Source organism: Eublepharis macularius, chromosome 6, assembly GCF_028583425.1.
Source record: "Eublepharis macularius isolate TG4126 chromosome 6, MPM_Emac_v1.0, whole genome shotgun sequence".
In the NCBI taxonomy this organism is placed as follows: domain Eukaryota; kingdom Metazoa; phylum Chordata; class Lepidosauria; order Squamata; family Eublepharidae; genus Eublepharis; species Eublepharis macularius.
The window spans coordinates 116359860-116374767 of NC_072795.1; the positions used below are offsets into that span (position 1 = coordinate 116359860).

General features: G+C 41.6%; 1 protein-coding gene across 1 annotated transcript in view; it reads left to right on the forward strand.

The window, feature by feature from the left end:
• Positions 1-14908, forward strand: part of CTNNA3 (catenin alpha 3) — a 1107197-nt gene that overhangs the window by 926667 nt on the left and 165622 nt on the right. The window lies entirely within an intron of this gene.

The following is a 14908-nucleotide window of genomic DNA, read 5'->3' on the forward strand; positions in this document are numbered from 1 at the left end:
ATGGTCCTGGCACTGGGTACAGATCGAAGTGCTACTACCATGGCCACCAAGAACACCACTCCTGTGTGCATAGGTTTGCCAGGTCCTCTTACTCTCACAGCAGGAGATGGGGACCCATCACTTATTTCTTTTGTTTTCTGGGAAGTTACATCATTGCACAGTCGTGGGAGCGTGTGCTTTGCATTGGGAAGATTTGGGCCCCAAATGGGCTATCCCCTGTTTCTACTAGGGAAACAGCAATAATATAAGATTGCATTCTTGTCCCCTCATTGTTTAATCTGTTTCTAAACAATCTGGCCCCTACCCTGTCCGAAATTGACAGTCATTTTCCCAAACTTGGCCACTGCCATATTCCAATTCTCCTATATGTGGATGATGCCGTTTTATTATCATGCTCTCGAATTGGACTGAAGCGACTTCTACATCAATCTTTGACCTATTGTAATAATAACAGGCTAACTTTGAATTATAAGAAAACAAAGATCGTAGTCTTTGCTAAAGCATGGAAACAGTTTTCATGGTCAATTCAAGGAAATCCTATTGAGCAGGTAAAAAACTAAATATCTGGGGATTAACTTTTTCTACAAGGGGAGATGGGCTACACACCACAAAAGTGTTATTAACGTAGCAATAAATAGTGCAGCCACTATCACCTGATTTTTCTATCTGAGAGGCAATAGGTACGTTCCCATGGCTTTAAAAGCCTTTAATATAAGATTGTCATTTTGGCCTTAGGATTCAAGCAAAGGGAGATCTTCAGCATTTGGAACTGCATAGATATGAAGTATTGTAGTAAAAATAGAAAAGAGTCCAGTAGCACCTTTAAGAGTAACCAACTTTACTGTAGCATAAGCTTTCGAGAATCACAGTTCTCTTCTTCAGAAGTATTGTAGTGTAAGCAAGATTGGCATAACTTCCTAGCTGGTAGACTTTTTTTTTAGAATTACAGAGCTACAGATTTGCTTTTTAAACTACAACTGTCCTTCAAGGGTAACTGGGTTGTGGAGGGGGGGGGCGCATTTGTAAGATCACAACACTAAGGGACTAATTTATAATTTTGGGTTCCCACCCTATCCTGATGCATTACTAGGTCTTACAGCCTGTATTTCACTTGGGAGGAACTACTGTGATTGCTTCTATGGCTAACAGGTTCTTTAGCACAAAGTTGGTCTTGTGACATTTTGTTGGTCCAGAAGTGGGTCAGCTGATTTGCATATGTGTGATAGAAGTGGGTTCAAGAGGATGTCAAACATTCCATATACCTTGAGTTTATAAAATGCCATGGATACTAGATTCTGCCCCCCAATGTAGTTAGATAGTGCTCACTAGCTAGCTTCTTTCACATTCTTTACTCTCATGCATGTTATATACAAATTATGCAGAGTGAACAGTTCACTATATTATTGATATGTTCATTAAATGTTCTCAGAACAAAGTATAAATATACTCTGAAAATGCACAGAATAAAGGTTTACAAAGGATGTTGGCTTTCTTATAGCTGGGGAGGAAACGGAGAAATTCTATTTCTCATACGCTCACTTTAATGTGCCTTGATATATTGCCAAAATGGATTTTTTTTTAAACTGGAGTGACTTTTCAGATAGCAATAGCAGAATACGGCACTGGCATTGTAGGAATGGAGATATATTTGGGCTTTCAGTATTGAGCCTCACAGCAATACATTTAGATATTAAATTAATAAATGAAGTGAAAAGTCTTGAAATAGCTGCTCCTGGTATTGCACTTATTATAGTTCTGAAAAATTATGTATGAGCTGCTTTCATTGACATTTGCCATTTTGAGCTCTCATCTGGAGAATAGGAAGTCTAGATTTGGAAATGTCTTCCTCTCTTCTTTGCTGTGACTGTAGCATGAGATGAGTAAAAAATAAAAAGACAACTTGTGGGTTGAGACAAGAGAAACATTAGAATCAGGCTGCTTTGAAAAGGATTTGGGAGAAAATGATACCTTCAGTAAATATAGTACATGATTTAATTAGGAATTTATAATGCCTTCTTGAGGAATTGTGCTAGCCTTGTTTGATTATCTTTTACTTTCTATCATAATTCTTCATAATTCTATGCTGTAGCATAGTGGTCAAGCGGTTGGGTTTCGAATCGGCACTCTGCTAGTTCAACTCCCACTACTGCCATGAATTCTGCAGGTGGCCTTGAATAAGCCTCTCCTCTCAGCCACACCTTCCCAGCTGTATTGTGGGGATACTAGTGACACTGACTTTGTTCACCTCTCTGAGTATGGCACTAATCTGTCCAGAAGGGCAGTATATAAGCATACTGTTATTATTATTATATTGTTATTATCTTCAGCTGTTTTATCTGAGCAGGAATATCCACATTTATGCTATACTTTCAGTTTAAGTGAGCCCAATTGGCACCTTGGGAATATAAAGACCCACACCAAGAGGTGTTGCTTCTTTTCTTGAAATGTTCCTTTCCTTCCTTTGGAGATTCATGGAGGTACAATGTGAGCCTCCAAATTTTTCTCCAGTTTTGCATTTGAAGAAATTTATAACTTTTCTTTTGACATTGGGCAGCACTGTTAGGGATGGATTCTGATGAGCTACTCTGAATTGCTGTGAAACTTCATTCCTGTGGAGATATGCATAGTGTGCTTTTTCTACATGATTTATATGTATATATACATGTTGCAGTGCATATATACATTGCACAACATGAACAAGATTCCAGTGAGGATTTGTACTGGGAATGGGATGCAATTGAGAAGTATCCTTGCTGTAGCTGCTTGGCACCTGATAGCGAAGGGCATCTTCTACACGTATATTTCAAACATGTTTTCTAGGAGCTAGTCTAAAACTACGAAATAACTATTGCTGAACTATCAAGCAATAGCACACTCCAACAAAGTGATTTGATTTCCTAACTCTCAACTTTTTTATACAATGTGATAACACTTTTACGCAGTAATAAGTTTGACTGCCTGTTATCTGGTTGCTCGTATCAATTAAAGATCATTTCTACACTATGCGGAAGGAACCCTCCAAAGTCATAAAAATAAATTATTATTGTTTGTGGAGCCTCCAAGTGAATAATCCTGAAGAAACTCCACCTAAATCCCTCCTCACAAAAACTTCCCCTCCCCCTGAGACAGAGTGTATGACCTTCTTCCTCCATCCTTGACATGGATCCATAGTCTGCTAGAAGAGGAGACAGGAAGGAGGAATTGGGATTGTAATGGACAGTTCTCCCTTCTATTTTATGTTCGCAACACAACAACCCTGTGTGGTACATTGGAGAGTGCAACTGGCCTGTGGCCGAGGTAGTTCCCAGTTGAAGAGATCCCTCAAAAGTGTCCAATATTTGAGGGCACTGGGGAGAAGAACATCAGCTGTGTTGCTTAACTGGTGTTGAAATCTTGACTGTCTGCAGAATGACATCCAGCCTCCTGCTGTGTCCATTATTATTCTGCCAAGATGATCCACTAAAAAATAGCAAAATAGAACTAAGCCCGATGATAGGTTCAACACCATGACATTTACATTAATTTTGTGTAAGTTCCAGTATGCCAGGATATCTTTTATACCATAGTTTTTCCTTGGGTTAATAGATTTAGTTCAGTAGTAGAGTGTATGCTTTGTATGCAAAAGGTCCCAGATTCAATCTACAGTTAAAGAATTGGGTAGTAAAAGTGATGTCTGTCCCTGGAGAGCTGCAGCCAGTCTGAGTAGACAATATTTACCTTGATAGTCTGATTCTGTATACGGCAGCTTCATGTGTTCATTGTGATTGTTCTTCATTCCTTAATTCCTTGGGATCCTTGCTCATTGTTTTCTGGCAGGAAAAAGATAATTTGGGAAAACTGATAATGGATTTCAGGCATGAAAAATATAATAAAACAAACCTACTCAACAAATACGGTAATTGGCTTTTTTTAAAAAGAAAAAAAATGTTTTATTTGCTTTCCATTGCTGTTCACGGAACTGCAACATCACAACAGTACACCTTATGTATGCATTATTTGATTTATTTTAAGAATTATATCCTGTCTCCTATATTCTTTCAGCCAAAAGATGGATAACATTCAACCCTCTCCCTCACCCATTTTGAATCAGTCCTACAAATCCCTCAGCCCAGATCTAGGACAGTTGCAAGAACGAAATTAGGGAATATAAAATGAAATTTTCACAAACAAATTCAGATAAAGAGATTTTTTTTTATAAGTCCCTCTACCCAACTGATTAAATTACTTTCTCAAGTGAATGTATTGAGGATATAAGTGGTGTTGAGAGAGGGGGGGAGGGAGACAGAGACTGAATACCGCTAATCACATTCTAACAAGCAATTGTTATATCTGAGATGGGATTCTGTTGATTAGCATATCAAGGTTATGTTCCCAGTGTCAATTAGAGCATACAGTTGAGTGCCAGTGCACAATGTACAACCACACTTCAAAGACCATTTCAATTCCCTTGTGATGGATGATGCCAGTAAGGCATTTTGCTCAATAATTTACTATGATTTCTTGAGGCCTACCTGCACACAATCAGCTCATCACATGGTGACAGCTATTCCACTTGGGGCGTGATACTAATGAAGATATAAAGATATATTTCTGTGGAAATAGGAAAGCAAATCCTCCCATATCCAAACTAAGTTTGAGTTATGCAAGACTGCAAGGAAGAACTATCTAAGGAGGAATGCAGTTTATGTTGGTTAAGTTTGCAAGAATGATGTAATACGAATCTCTTGTAGGAGAAGAAAAGGATTGTTTACTTATATATCAACCAATCAGTTTCTGAAAGGAAATTACTAGTCCCAGAAACTAAAGGAGGAATGGATAAGAACTAGTAATGGGTGAAGGCACCATAACGTGAATTGTAGTTGGGTGTCCAAAGAAGAGTTATAAATTGATTTTGTTTGGTTTTTGTTCTTACGTTTTTTGCACATATACATTCTTGCTTGCTGCTTAGGAATTACGGTTCAGAGAGACATCAGAACATAGCCTAAGGATTAACACATCCCTTTCCTTTTACATATGTCATGCATCACAACATGTTGTCCCATGCTTCTTACTGACCAGCATGGTTTCCCTCATAGAGGAGGCAGCAACAGTTCTGGCAACAGCTCTAATTTCAGTACATTTACACAATCTCAAGTAAATTTCAGCAAGCAGCTCAAGAAAGATAGTGTAAATCTTTTTGTTACAACAAAACAAAAATGCATCTTGCGGAACCTTCAAGATTGATATATTATGGCATATACTTTCATGTATATACATCTACCAGCTGAGGAAAGAATGCATGCATCTGATGAAGTGCACGCTGATCCACAAAATCTTATGTCACAATAAATCTGTTCATCTTTCAAATGCCACAAGACTCCTTTTTCAGTTTAATATTTAGGACCATTTCGCTAAAACCAGGAAAAGAGTTAAAATAATCACCTTCTGAGAATGCACAAACCGTAGCAAATAATCTCATCTGTCTAGTCTGATGAATTCTAATTGTACACAAAAATGACACACAAACTCAAAGTGATCTAGTTTTTAAATGCAAATGATGTAATAATCTGAGTGCAGGAGGGGATTGTCTCGTATTAAAAATGAGCACTGTGAGCAGGGGAGATTTGCATTATGAGCCCATTATTTTCAAACTTTGCAATATCACTGTTCACTAATTAAAGACTTGTACTTTCTTTACTTGTATAACTTTATTTACAGCATTCATCAAATACAAAACATACACAAAAAGAAAACATTGAAAGTAAGCATAATATATAACAATTCTGCACAATGCAACTGGATTAAAAAATAGGAACCCGACATGTCTGTGCAATTATTTTTCTTGTTTGCTGTGCATATAAAGTAGACATCTTCAGTGAGTATAATGCAAGCAATGAATCACGGTTCAACTACCAAAACAGCTTCCCTCTCCCCCTTATGCAGACCCCATATTTAATTGTTTAATTAATGGATGAAGCCATTTTTCTCACAATGCATTATAGAGAGAACACTTCTGTACGGTTGCCTTCTAGCATTAGTATTCAGGGGTTTCCTGCTTCTGACTATGGAGGTTCCTTGTAGTCACCATGGCCAATAGTCATGGATGGACCTCTGTACCATGACTCTGCCACATCCCTTTTTAAAGTGATCTATGCTTGTGGCCATCACTATGGCCACTGACAGTGAATCCTACAATTTAACTTTCCTTTCTCGGTTCTGATTTTGTTGCTCACCAATAGGGCATCCCCAAGTTCTAGTATTATGGGAGAGGGAGGAAAGTTCTCTGAAAATGTGAAAAAGCCTGCCTGTTTGAAACAGAAACTGAAAATATATATCTGTGTGACATACTTTTCGCTTCTTTCTGAGGGTACTTCTGCACATGGTACAACAGCTCTTGCAAATTGGCATGTCTGCTAGTTCCCCTTCTGGTAGCCTCCTCTCCCATGTTGCATTCTACTTTGGTCTTAAGCATCCCTTAGCACACAAGGCCAGCTTCTCAGGGGAGAGCAGGGGGTCGGAGGAAGTGATCTGTTGTGTTAACTAGCTCCATTTACAATTTATAGGATCTAATCTGCTGTGTTTTGTAAAGTGCCTTTGCTCATACACCTGCAAATGCTAAATTGTAGAAGTAATGCTAAAACTGAGAAAAACCAGCCGTTCTTTATATCCTTGTTAATAATCCTTGCTGCATTTATTTATATAAAACTAGCTTGATGCCCATGCTTTGCTAAGGTATTTAACTTCTTTAAATCCAGTTATATTTATCAGTACGTAATATTTTTTGGTTGGGGGGGGGCGGGGTTGAGTTGGTTTGTAGTATAAGAGCATAGTACCCGAGCTTCACAAAAGTGTTTGAATAAAGCGAAGCATGTTGATGCCTATAACTGATGAAGTGAATTATTGAAGAGATTTTTAAAAGGAAAAGATTGTAGTGCAATAAATAAAGTGAAAAATAAGTACAACCTTTTTTTTCTACTGAAATACCTCTTTGTAGATCTCATTGGTGGTTTCCCCCCACTTTGAAGCCCCCACTTTGAAGAGAAGTTTGTGGGCTTTGAAGCCAGGAGGGTTGAGCATGTTGAGGAACTCCACAGGGTAGTGGACTGCATCATCCATTTGCACCACTGAGTCCACAGATCTGTACTTCATTTCTGCCCCTTTGAGGGAGTTTTTTTTAAAAAATATTTATTTATTTATATCATATTTGTATTCCACCTTCCCTGTGAGCAGGTTCAGGGCGGATAACAACATTAAATCAATTAAAACATTCCATATTAAACATTAAAAACATCATACAAAAATAGCAGCACTCTTTTTCCTGATGGCAGCATTACAATTAAGACAAGTAATACAACAGTAAAACTGAAAATGGCAGCAGCTTAAGTTAAGTTGTGTTTCATTAATGATGGCAGCCTTGTCTTTCTTGGGGGGGTCAAAGTGGCACACTTGCACAGCCCGTCCATGGACTTCTTCATGATAGTGATGATATCAGGGTATATCGCGGCTGTTAGGTGAACTAGGGTCATCACTAGACATGGGCACAAACCAAAAAAAGTTAATGAACCGGCGGTTCATGGTTTGGTGTCGATGACAATCCCGAGATCGCAAACCGCAGTGAACATTTTCTGTTGCCGAACTGGTTTGCGGTTCGTTGGGTGCAGAACGCCCCCCCCCCCCGTGGCACTTAGAGAGCCCATATTCCCGGGGAGTGTTTTGAAAGCTCTCCTACAGCCATCACCCAAGTTTGGACAAGATTGCAAAAGGGATCTTGGAGTTATACCCTCTCCAATCCAAGGCCCCCAGGAAACTCCCACAAAAATCCAAGCTCAAATTATACTGTCAGTCTCTCTCCCCAAAGGCTAGCAAGTGGCAAGAAAGAGCTCTGTCCCACTCCACTGCTTGCTGAAAGTGAAACCCAGCCTGGGAGCCCACGGCTATTTATAAGCACAGGTCCCATTGAGCAACGCAGGAGGTCTGTGTTTGGCCATCAGAGCTGCCTATCAGGGTTTGCAGGGATGAGATTGCCCATGGCTACAGAACACCCCCTTCCCCCTCCCTCCCCTGGGTGTCTTGTCCCAACTTGTAACCACGTTGCAGCTCCATGGTTGGAAGGAAGCCCTGCTAATCAAGGAAAGCTGGGCTTTCATTCGGGTTTCCAGGGCAACAGAAGGAGCGCAGACAGAGTTCAGGCATTCCCCCGGCACCATTGCCAGGGGAATTGATTGCTGGCACCTGAGAGTGTCTGGCTTCCCAAACTGCGGCTGAACACCCTGAACCAGGCCTCTCCCGAACGCTGGTTCATTCGCCGTGGACAATCACGAACTGCCGGATCACAATTGTGCGATTGCCATTTTCGTGGGTTTTTGAAGTTTGTAATGCGGTTCGTGCCCATCTCTAGTCATCACTACTGTGCCCAGGCCTGCAGGGATGGTCACCTTTCCCTTGGACTCAGGACTTGCTGGTACTTGCCCACTGCTGCTAGGTGCACCGTAGGAGTACAATGTGCATATTTCTTTGCTGCATCTCTAAGTTGCTTCCTCCTTTTAGCATTGGTGTATCTTGCACGACGTCTGCCAGGAGGCTTCTTGGGGGCAGTAAGAGGTGATGGGTGCAAGAGGTGTAAGGTGGAGTTGGACTGAGGGAGGGATGGTGTGGTGGGCCCTTTGGCAGGTTCATGTGAGAAGTTCTCATTGAAATGACCCCTAGAAAGATCATGCACCATCTCCCCATGAACATTTAAAAACTCAGCTGCCATACTGACTTTTAAATAAAACCCCTTTTCAGGAGTCTTGTACTGTATTTCTTCAACTGTCTGCAGTTTCCTTGACATATTTTTAACCTGAGAACACAGTTCCACAGCTGACCCATGCGCCTGCCAGCCACACAGGAAAGCCAAGCCCCACAGGGAGATTGGCAACCCTACAAGGGAGGTGTATTTTTTACCTCAGGACACATTTAATGACTGGGACATCATTGAATGTGTCCTGAGTACTGCATGTGTCCTGCCTGCTGTTTAGAATGTTGGGCTGATGGGCAATCAAGGCCGCATATGCAAATGACCTCAGGGCAGAGTGGCTGAGTTGGCAGTTGGCGGGGAGAGGGGGATGAGCAGCCTCCCAGCCACACAGGGAAGCTGTATCCCTATGGGAAAACACATTTTACCCCTTTTTACCCCCTTAGGGGGCGAATTTCTTAAAATCCTTTCTTAGTGAGCCCCTATGTCACAAAAGGATAGTCCTGCCCAAATTTCATGCCTTTAGGTCCAGGGGTTTGGGCTGGGCATTGATGAGTCAGTCAGGACACTTGTCTTTATATATATATAGATAGATATTTCATATATAGATATTTATACACTATGTTTCCCCTGAAGAGCTTAAGACAACTCATAAAAGAATACCAATAACAACCATAGCAATAATAACACCTACAAAAATCCTGGCAATAATTACATACCAGTGAATCCATCCTTTTTAAAAAAAAGCCAAAAGAGGCCATTCTATAGCACATACTCTAATAGCTGGTGATGCCAACTGTGAGTTGGGAAATTCCTGGAGATTTGGGGGCAAAGCCTGGAAAGATTCAGTTTGTGGGTGGGAGGAAGCTCGGTAGAGATGGGATGCCAAAGAGCCCACCCTTCAAAGCTGCCATTTTATCCAAGGGGACTGATCTCTGTAGTGTGGAGCTCAATTGTAATTCTGGGAGAACTCCAGGCCTAACCTGGCAGTTGCCAATCCTGCTAATAGGCCCAAACCATCACTGGAAAGTCCTACCAAATAACACTGTCATCTATGTCTTTCAAAACATCAGCAATGAAAAGAGTCTCCTTTCCTCTGCAGATAGCTTTTTCCACAACTGTGATGCAGATTCAGAACTGCATTTATTTAAATGGGGCTAACAACTATGCATGGAAAAACATACACAAGAATGAGCCTCCTCCACAAAAATAAATGCGACTGTCCTTGTGAGTAGTTGGCTCCTGTAAGTGCTTCAGAGTAGACATGGGTACAAACAGCATTATGAATGGAAAAAACCAATGAACAGCCCATTCGTCTGATTGCAAACAAGCCATTTGTGAGGCTCCATTCTAAACGAACAAGTGGTCGTTGCAAGCCTCGTTCGTTGCCTTCGTCAGCCATTCAAGCCAGACAGTCTGGGACCTTTCAATCAATTCCCGTGGCAACGGCAGGGACTGAACTCAGTCTGAACTCCTTCTGGCTTTCCTTCTGGTTTTAACCTTTCAAAGTACTTCTAGGAGAGAGTCCTGTTTTTGCCACGGCAAAGAGAAAATGACAACAGAGGGAAGGACCCATGGATCATGCCTTTCCCGGGGTGCAATCTCTCTGAATCTTGGGGGGTCTTCGGAGGGCAGTGAGGACTATGTCCCCTGCAAATTTGGTGGGTATTGGACATTGGGAAGATCAGTTTGTAACCCCTCAAAGTAGCTTCCACCAGAGAGTCCCGTTTTTGCCACTGTGAAGAGAAAATGGCAACAAAGGGAAGGACCCATGGATCATGCCTTTCCCGGGGTGCAATCTCTCTGAAACTTGGGGAAGGGGTCTTCGGAGGGCAGTGAGGACTATGTCCCCTGCAAATGTGGTGGGTATTGGACATCGGGAAGGTCAGTTTGTGGGGTGTTTAAAGGGCCCTGCCCCTGGCACCTGGCAGGAAAGGGCCCTTTAAACTATCAGCTGGCTGGCAGCAGGGGGGAATTCCCCCTGCCACCTGCCAGCTGATAGTCTAAAGGTGTCTTTAAGGGGCCACTAACAACGAACAACGAACATGTTTGTGAACAGGGTCATGTTTGTTACTGTTTGTTGTTCGTTGTTTGTGGTTGGCAATGAACAACGAACAGCTTGTTCATTGTTTTCCGTTCATGCCTATGTCTGCTTCAGAGCACTTACTGTCTACTTCAGAGAACAAAGACCCGGTTCATCTGAGAGACATGCTGCATTAATTTAAGGCAAGAAGAAACAAAGAACATATAGGGACTCAAAGTGGAGGGAAAATCCCATACACACATTGGACTTGTTTTCTTTCCTCTAGTTCGGGGCCTCAGCAAAGTTGTCTTAAGAAGTCTAGGTAACCAGAAAAAGTAGCTGAGGTCTCCCAAGGGAGTCCTGAGAGAGCCTGGGTTTTGTGGTTATTAATCTCTCTAATTCTTTATTAGATTTTTCTGCAAACCTGGAGGTTCTTCTGATTTACAGATTTGTAAACATAAGCCCTGGGTATGCCCCTTTCTTACAGCTTCAGTCCTATCTTTACTGATTTAAGAGGTAGATTTTTTTTTTCAATGAGGACAGCAATTCACTCACTCTTATTCTGTGCCTGTGCAATACATTTGCGGAATCATGGCACCCGTACAGCCTTGCTCATAACTGGATAAACCTTTTTAGCTCTTTCCCTTCCTTGTAAAAACTAAGATGTGTGAGTGTGCCTACTTGTACAGTCTGACTTTGTATGTTGCTTCACTGTTTTAAGCTGACGTTGTTTGAATGTTTTGTTTGCCTTTTCCTGTACCAACAAAGAAAGTAATGCTTTTTTTCCTCCGTTCCCCTCCCCACCTTGCCCTGTGATGATGGGTTACTACTAAGCTGATCTCTGCCCTTCTACTTCTTCACAAGTCCTTTTGAGCCGTTCTGATTTATTGCCAAAGCTCTAGAAATACACCTTTTCCCCCATGGCTTTTATCCTCAGAGAACTACTAAAGATGGATTTCATTCTTGATTATAATTACAGCACTGGGTTCAGAGGTTAAGATTTGAAGGTCATATTGCTGAATTCAAGGAATAGTTTCATTTTCTATGTTCACGTGTAGTTTCTCTTTCCAAGCGCTGCATTTCTATATGACAATCACTCTTTTTTGTTTTGTACCTGTGACTGAACACCACGGGAGGGTCACACCCTACTTGTCGGGAGTGCATGCTGCCAGTCTGGCACTTTCACACTGCCTTGACCTGGGCCAACAGCGCTCTTGCGGGGCTATGAACCTGAGTTCCCATCCTGCTTGGCAATGATCTCAGAGGCTGGTCGCAAGGGCTCGCTCGCAGGCTGTGGCAGGGCGGCCTCTGGAGCTCTGCTGGAGCGTGGTCAGCAGGTGCCTCTGCTGCTTTGGGCCCTCACTGAACCTACTCCTCCTCCTGGCTCCTGGCCTGGGCTCCTCAGACTCTTCCTCTGAGCCCTCCTACTCAGAGTCATGGGGCTGGTCAGAGGGGGCCGTCATGACTTTGCCAGTTTCACACATCTTGTAACTTCATTATGCCAGTGAAGGTGGAAGAGGAAATGTTTCATTGAAAGTTGTATCTTCTTTCACGCTTATTTCAGAATCGTGTATTAGACAAGTGGTGTACAGAGGTTTTAAATGAACTCAGGCTACACAAGGAATGACCTTTCTGGTTCTCCTTGTATTCTCTGGAGCTCATTTACTCATCCGATCGTGAGATATAGGAGCTGTCACTCCCCTGCAGGGGAAAGGTAGAGGTAAAATGCATGTCATATAATACTTACCCTTGTGATAGGAAGTCTCTGGGATTGGCAGTTTGGTTCTGTCCAGTGTGGGATCACTTGACCCCGGGTGACAAGGCTGTCATGCACAATCTGTTCTTTTAGGTGTTACTTTTAAATCAGCACTGTATAGGATAGGCTTGAGTATGTGTTTGGAATTAAGATGTTATCAAGGCAGCTCTTGGGCAGAGTACATAGCAAGAAAGCAGCCTCCTTACATTAACAGTAGCACCAAATTTTAGAAGTCCCTCCCTGGGGAGAGTCATCTGTCCCCCTCCATTGCTGTCTTCCTCCAGTGGGTGACGGTGACTCTTCTGTTTTGTCTGGCATACCCCCAGTAACTGTTAATGGACCTTCTCCCTGTTCTTTGTGCTGTGTGTTCCTGTGTGTGTGTTTATTGAATTTTTAAAATACTATCTTAAATGTTTTAAATGTAAATTGTTTTATAATGTTGCTTTAAGTTATTTATTATCGTTTTAATGTTTGTGGCCTTGGGGACCTTATTTTGGGTAGAAAGGCAGCATGTTTTAAATAAATAAATAATATAGTGCCATCCTAAGCAGAATTACAACCTTGTAAGCTTATTCATTTTTCTGTAACTCTGCTTATGGTTTCTGTATACGTATAAAATGGCATCAGATATTCATTCATTCTGATTTTGTGGGTGAAGGTCGTGCTTTTAGTGAGGGGAGACCTAAACCCCCTTCCCTGCACAAATATGTGGTTTGCTGCCTGCTTCTTCCTCAAAGGATTGCTGCTTAGGCATCATTTTAATCAAAAGCAATACTTTCCCCCCCTGCTGAAAGCGATGCTGTCATAATATTGCATAGCCAATAAAAATGAGAGCAAAGATAGTGTGAATATTGTTTCCTCCTGGATCTACAGTGCCTCCACTCTGAACGGGGGAGCATATTTGTGGAGACTGTACTTTGTTTGAGTTTTGACAGTATTGTGCCTTATGTTGGTGCAGTGACCCAGATTGCTAGATGCTATATTGCTTCGTTCCTCGACTTCATACAAGAATTGAGCACCTAGCTCAAACTCCCTGTCTATTACATGAGCACTGTAGCGAGACTACGGAATCCCACTTTATTGCCTCTTTATGACACTGGAGGGAATGCTACAAGAGAGAATCGCATACATAATGGCAAACTTGCCAGATTGTGTGCAGTTCTGAAGGCAGAGGCATTTTCCAAAGCTGCTGCTTGGTTCCAGTTTGAAATGAAGCTTCGTAGGGGCTTTTAAATGAAGCACTTGGGGCAAAATATACCTTGCAATTAAATGCATCCCTCCTCTTTAGGGCAAACAACTGCCACAGCTTTGGCTTCGGTTCATTGAGATGAGCATGTGCAAACGCTGAGAATGCACCTGCAAATCTGCAAAATTTCAAAGGGGGGGGTGAGGGACTGAGTTTATTAGGAGTCAAGAGGCTGAAAATTATACAGCAAGAATGAAAGTTTGAAGGATGGTTACCAGGACAGTGGTCCATCTAGTCCATTATCCTGTTTTACACAGTGGCCAACCAGTTGTTCTGGAGGGCCAACAAACAGTACATAGAGGCTATGGTCTTCCCCTGATATTGCCTCTTAGGCTGCTTCCACACACGTTGGATAATCCACTTTCAATGCTCTTTAGTAAACATTTGAAACTGATTTTCCATGTGTGGAACAAAAAATCCACTTCAAAAGGATTGCGAAAGTGCATTGAAAGTGCATTATTCAACGTGTGTGGAAATGGCCTTAGTCTTCTAGTTGCCCCCGCCACTGCCATTTCTATGGTTCTGGTTGACTCTGATCAGGCTTGATTCAGATCTAGGTGTGCACTTGTGAAGCCCGAAGCATCTAATTAGCTTTCTTATAACAAATCATCCAACTCCTGGAGAGAGGTACACCTCAATAACGTTCTAGGCTCATTATCAGGTATGGTATACAAGTACACATAATTACTGAATCTCTGTTTCCATTCTAAGCCTATATTAAAATATCATTATTCAGCATCATTATTCATTATTCAGCATTTTTAATATTAGCTATATCAACAGAAAAATCATACCATTCATTATAACTACATAGATCATTTAAGGAGAGCAGTTGCATGAGTTCAAAAAAGTATTTGACCCCCAAAAATAAGCAGGTCACAAGCAAGGAGCCCCTGATCAATTCAATTTCTCATATTTATAGAGTGTCAGAGTCATCTTGTAATAACTGTCCTGCTTAATAAGGGCTCACATTCTTGGCTAACTCATTACCTTGTAACTTCAAACATCAAACACATCTATATTTGAAACATCCTAAGTATATAAAAATTGTTAGTTCATTCTTGCCAGTTTGGTGTAGTGGTTAAGAGCAATGGGAGTCTAATCTGGAGAACCAGGTTTGATTCCCCACTCCTCCACTTGAAGCCAGCTGGGTGACCTTGGGTCAGTCAT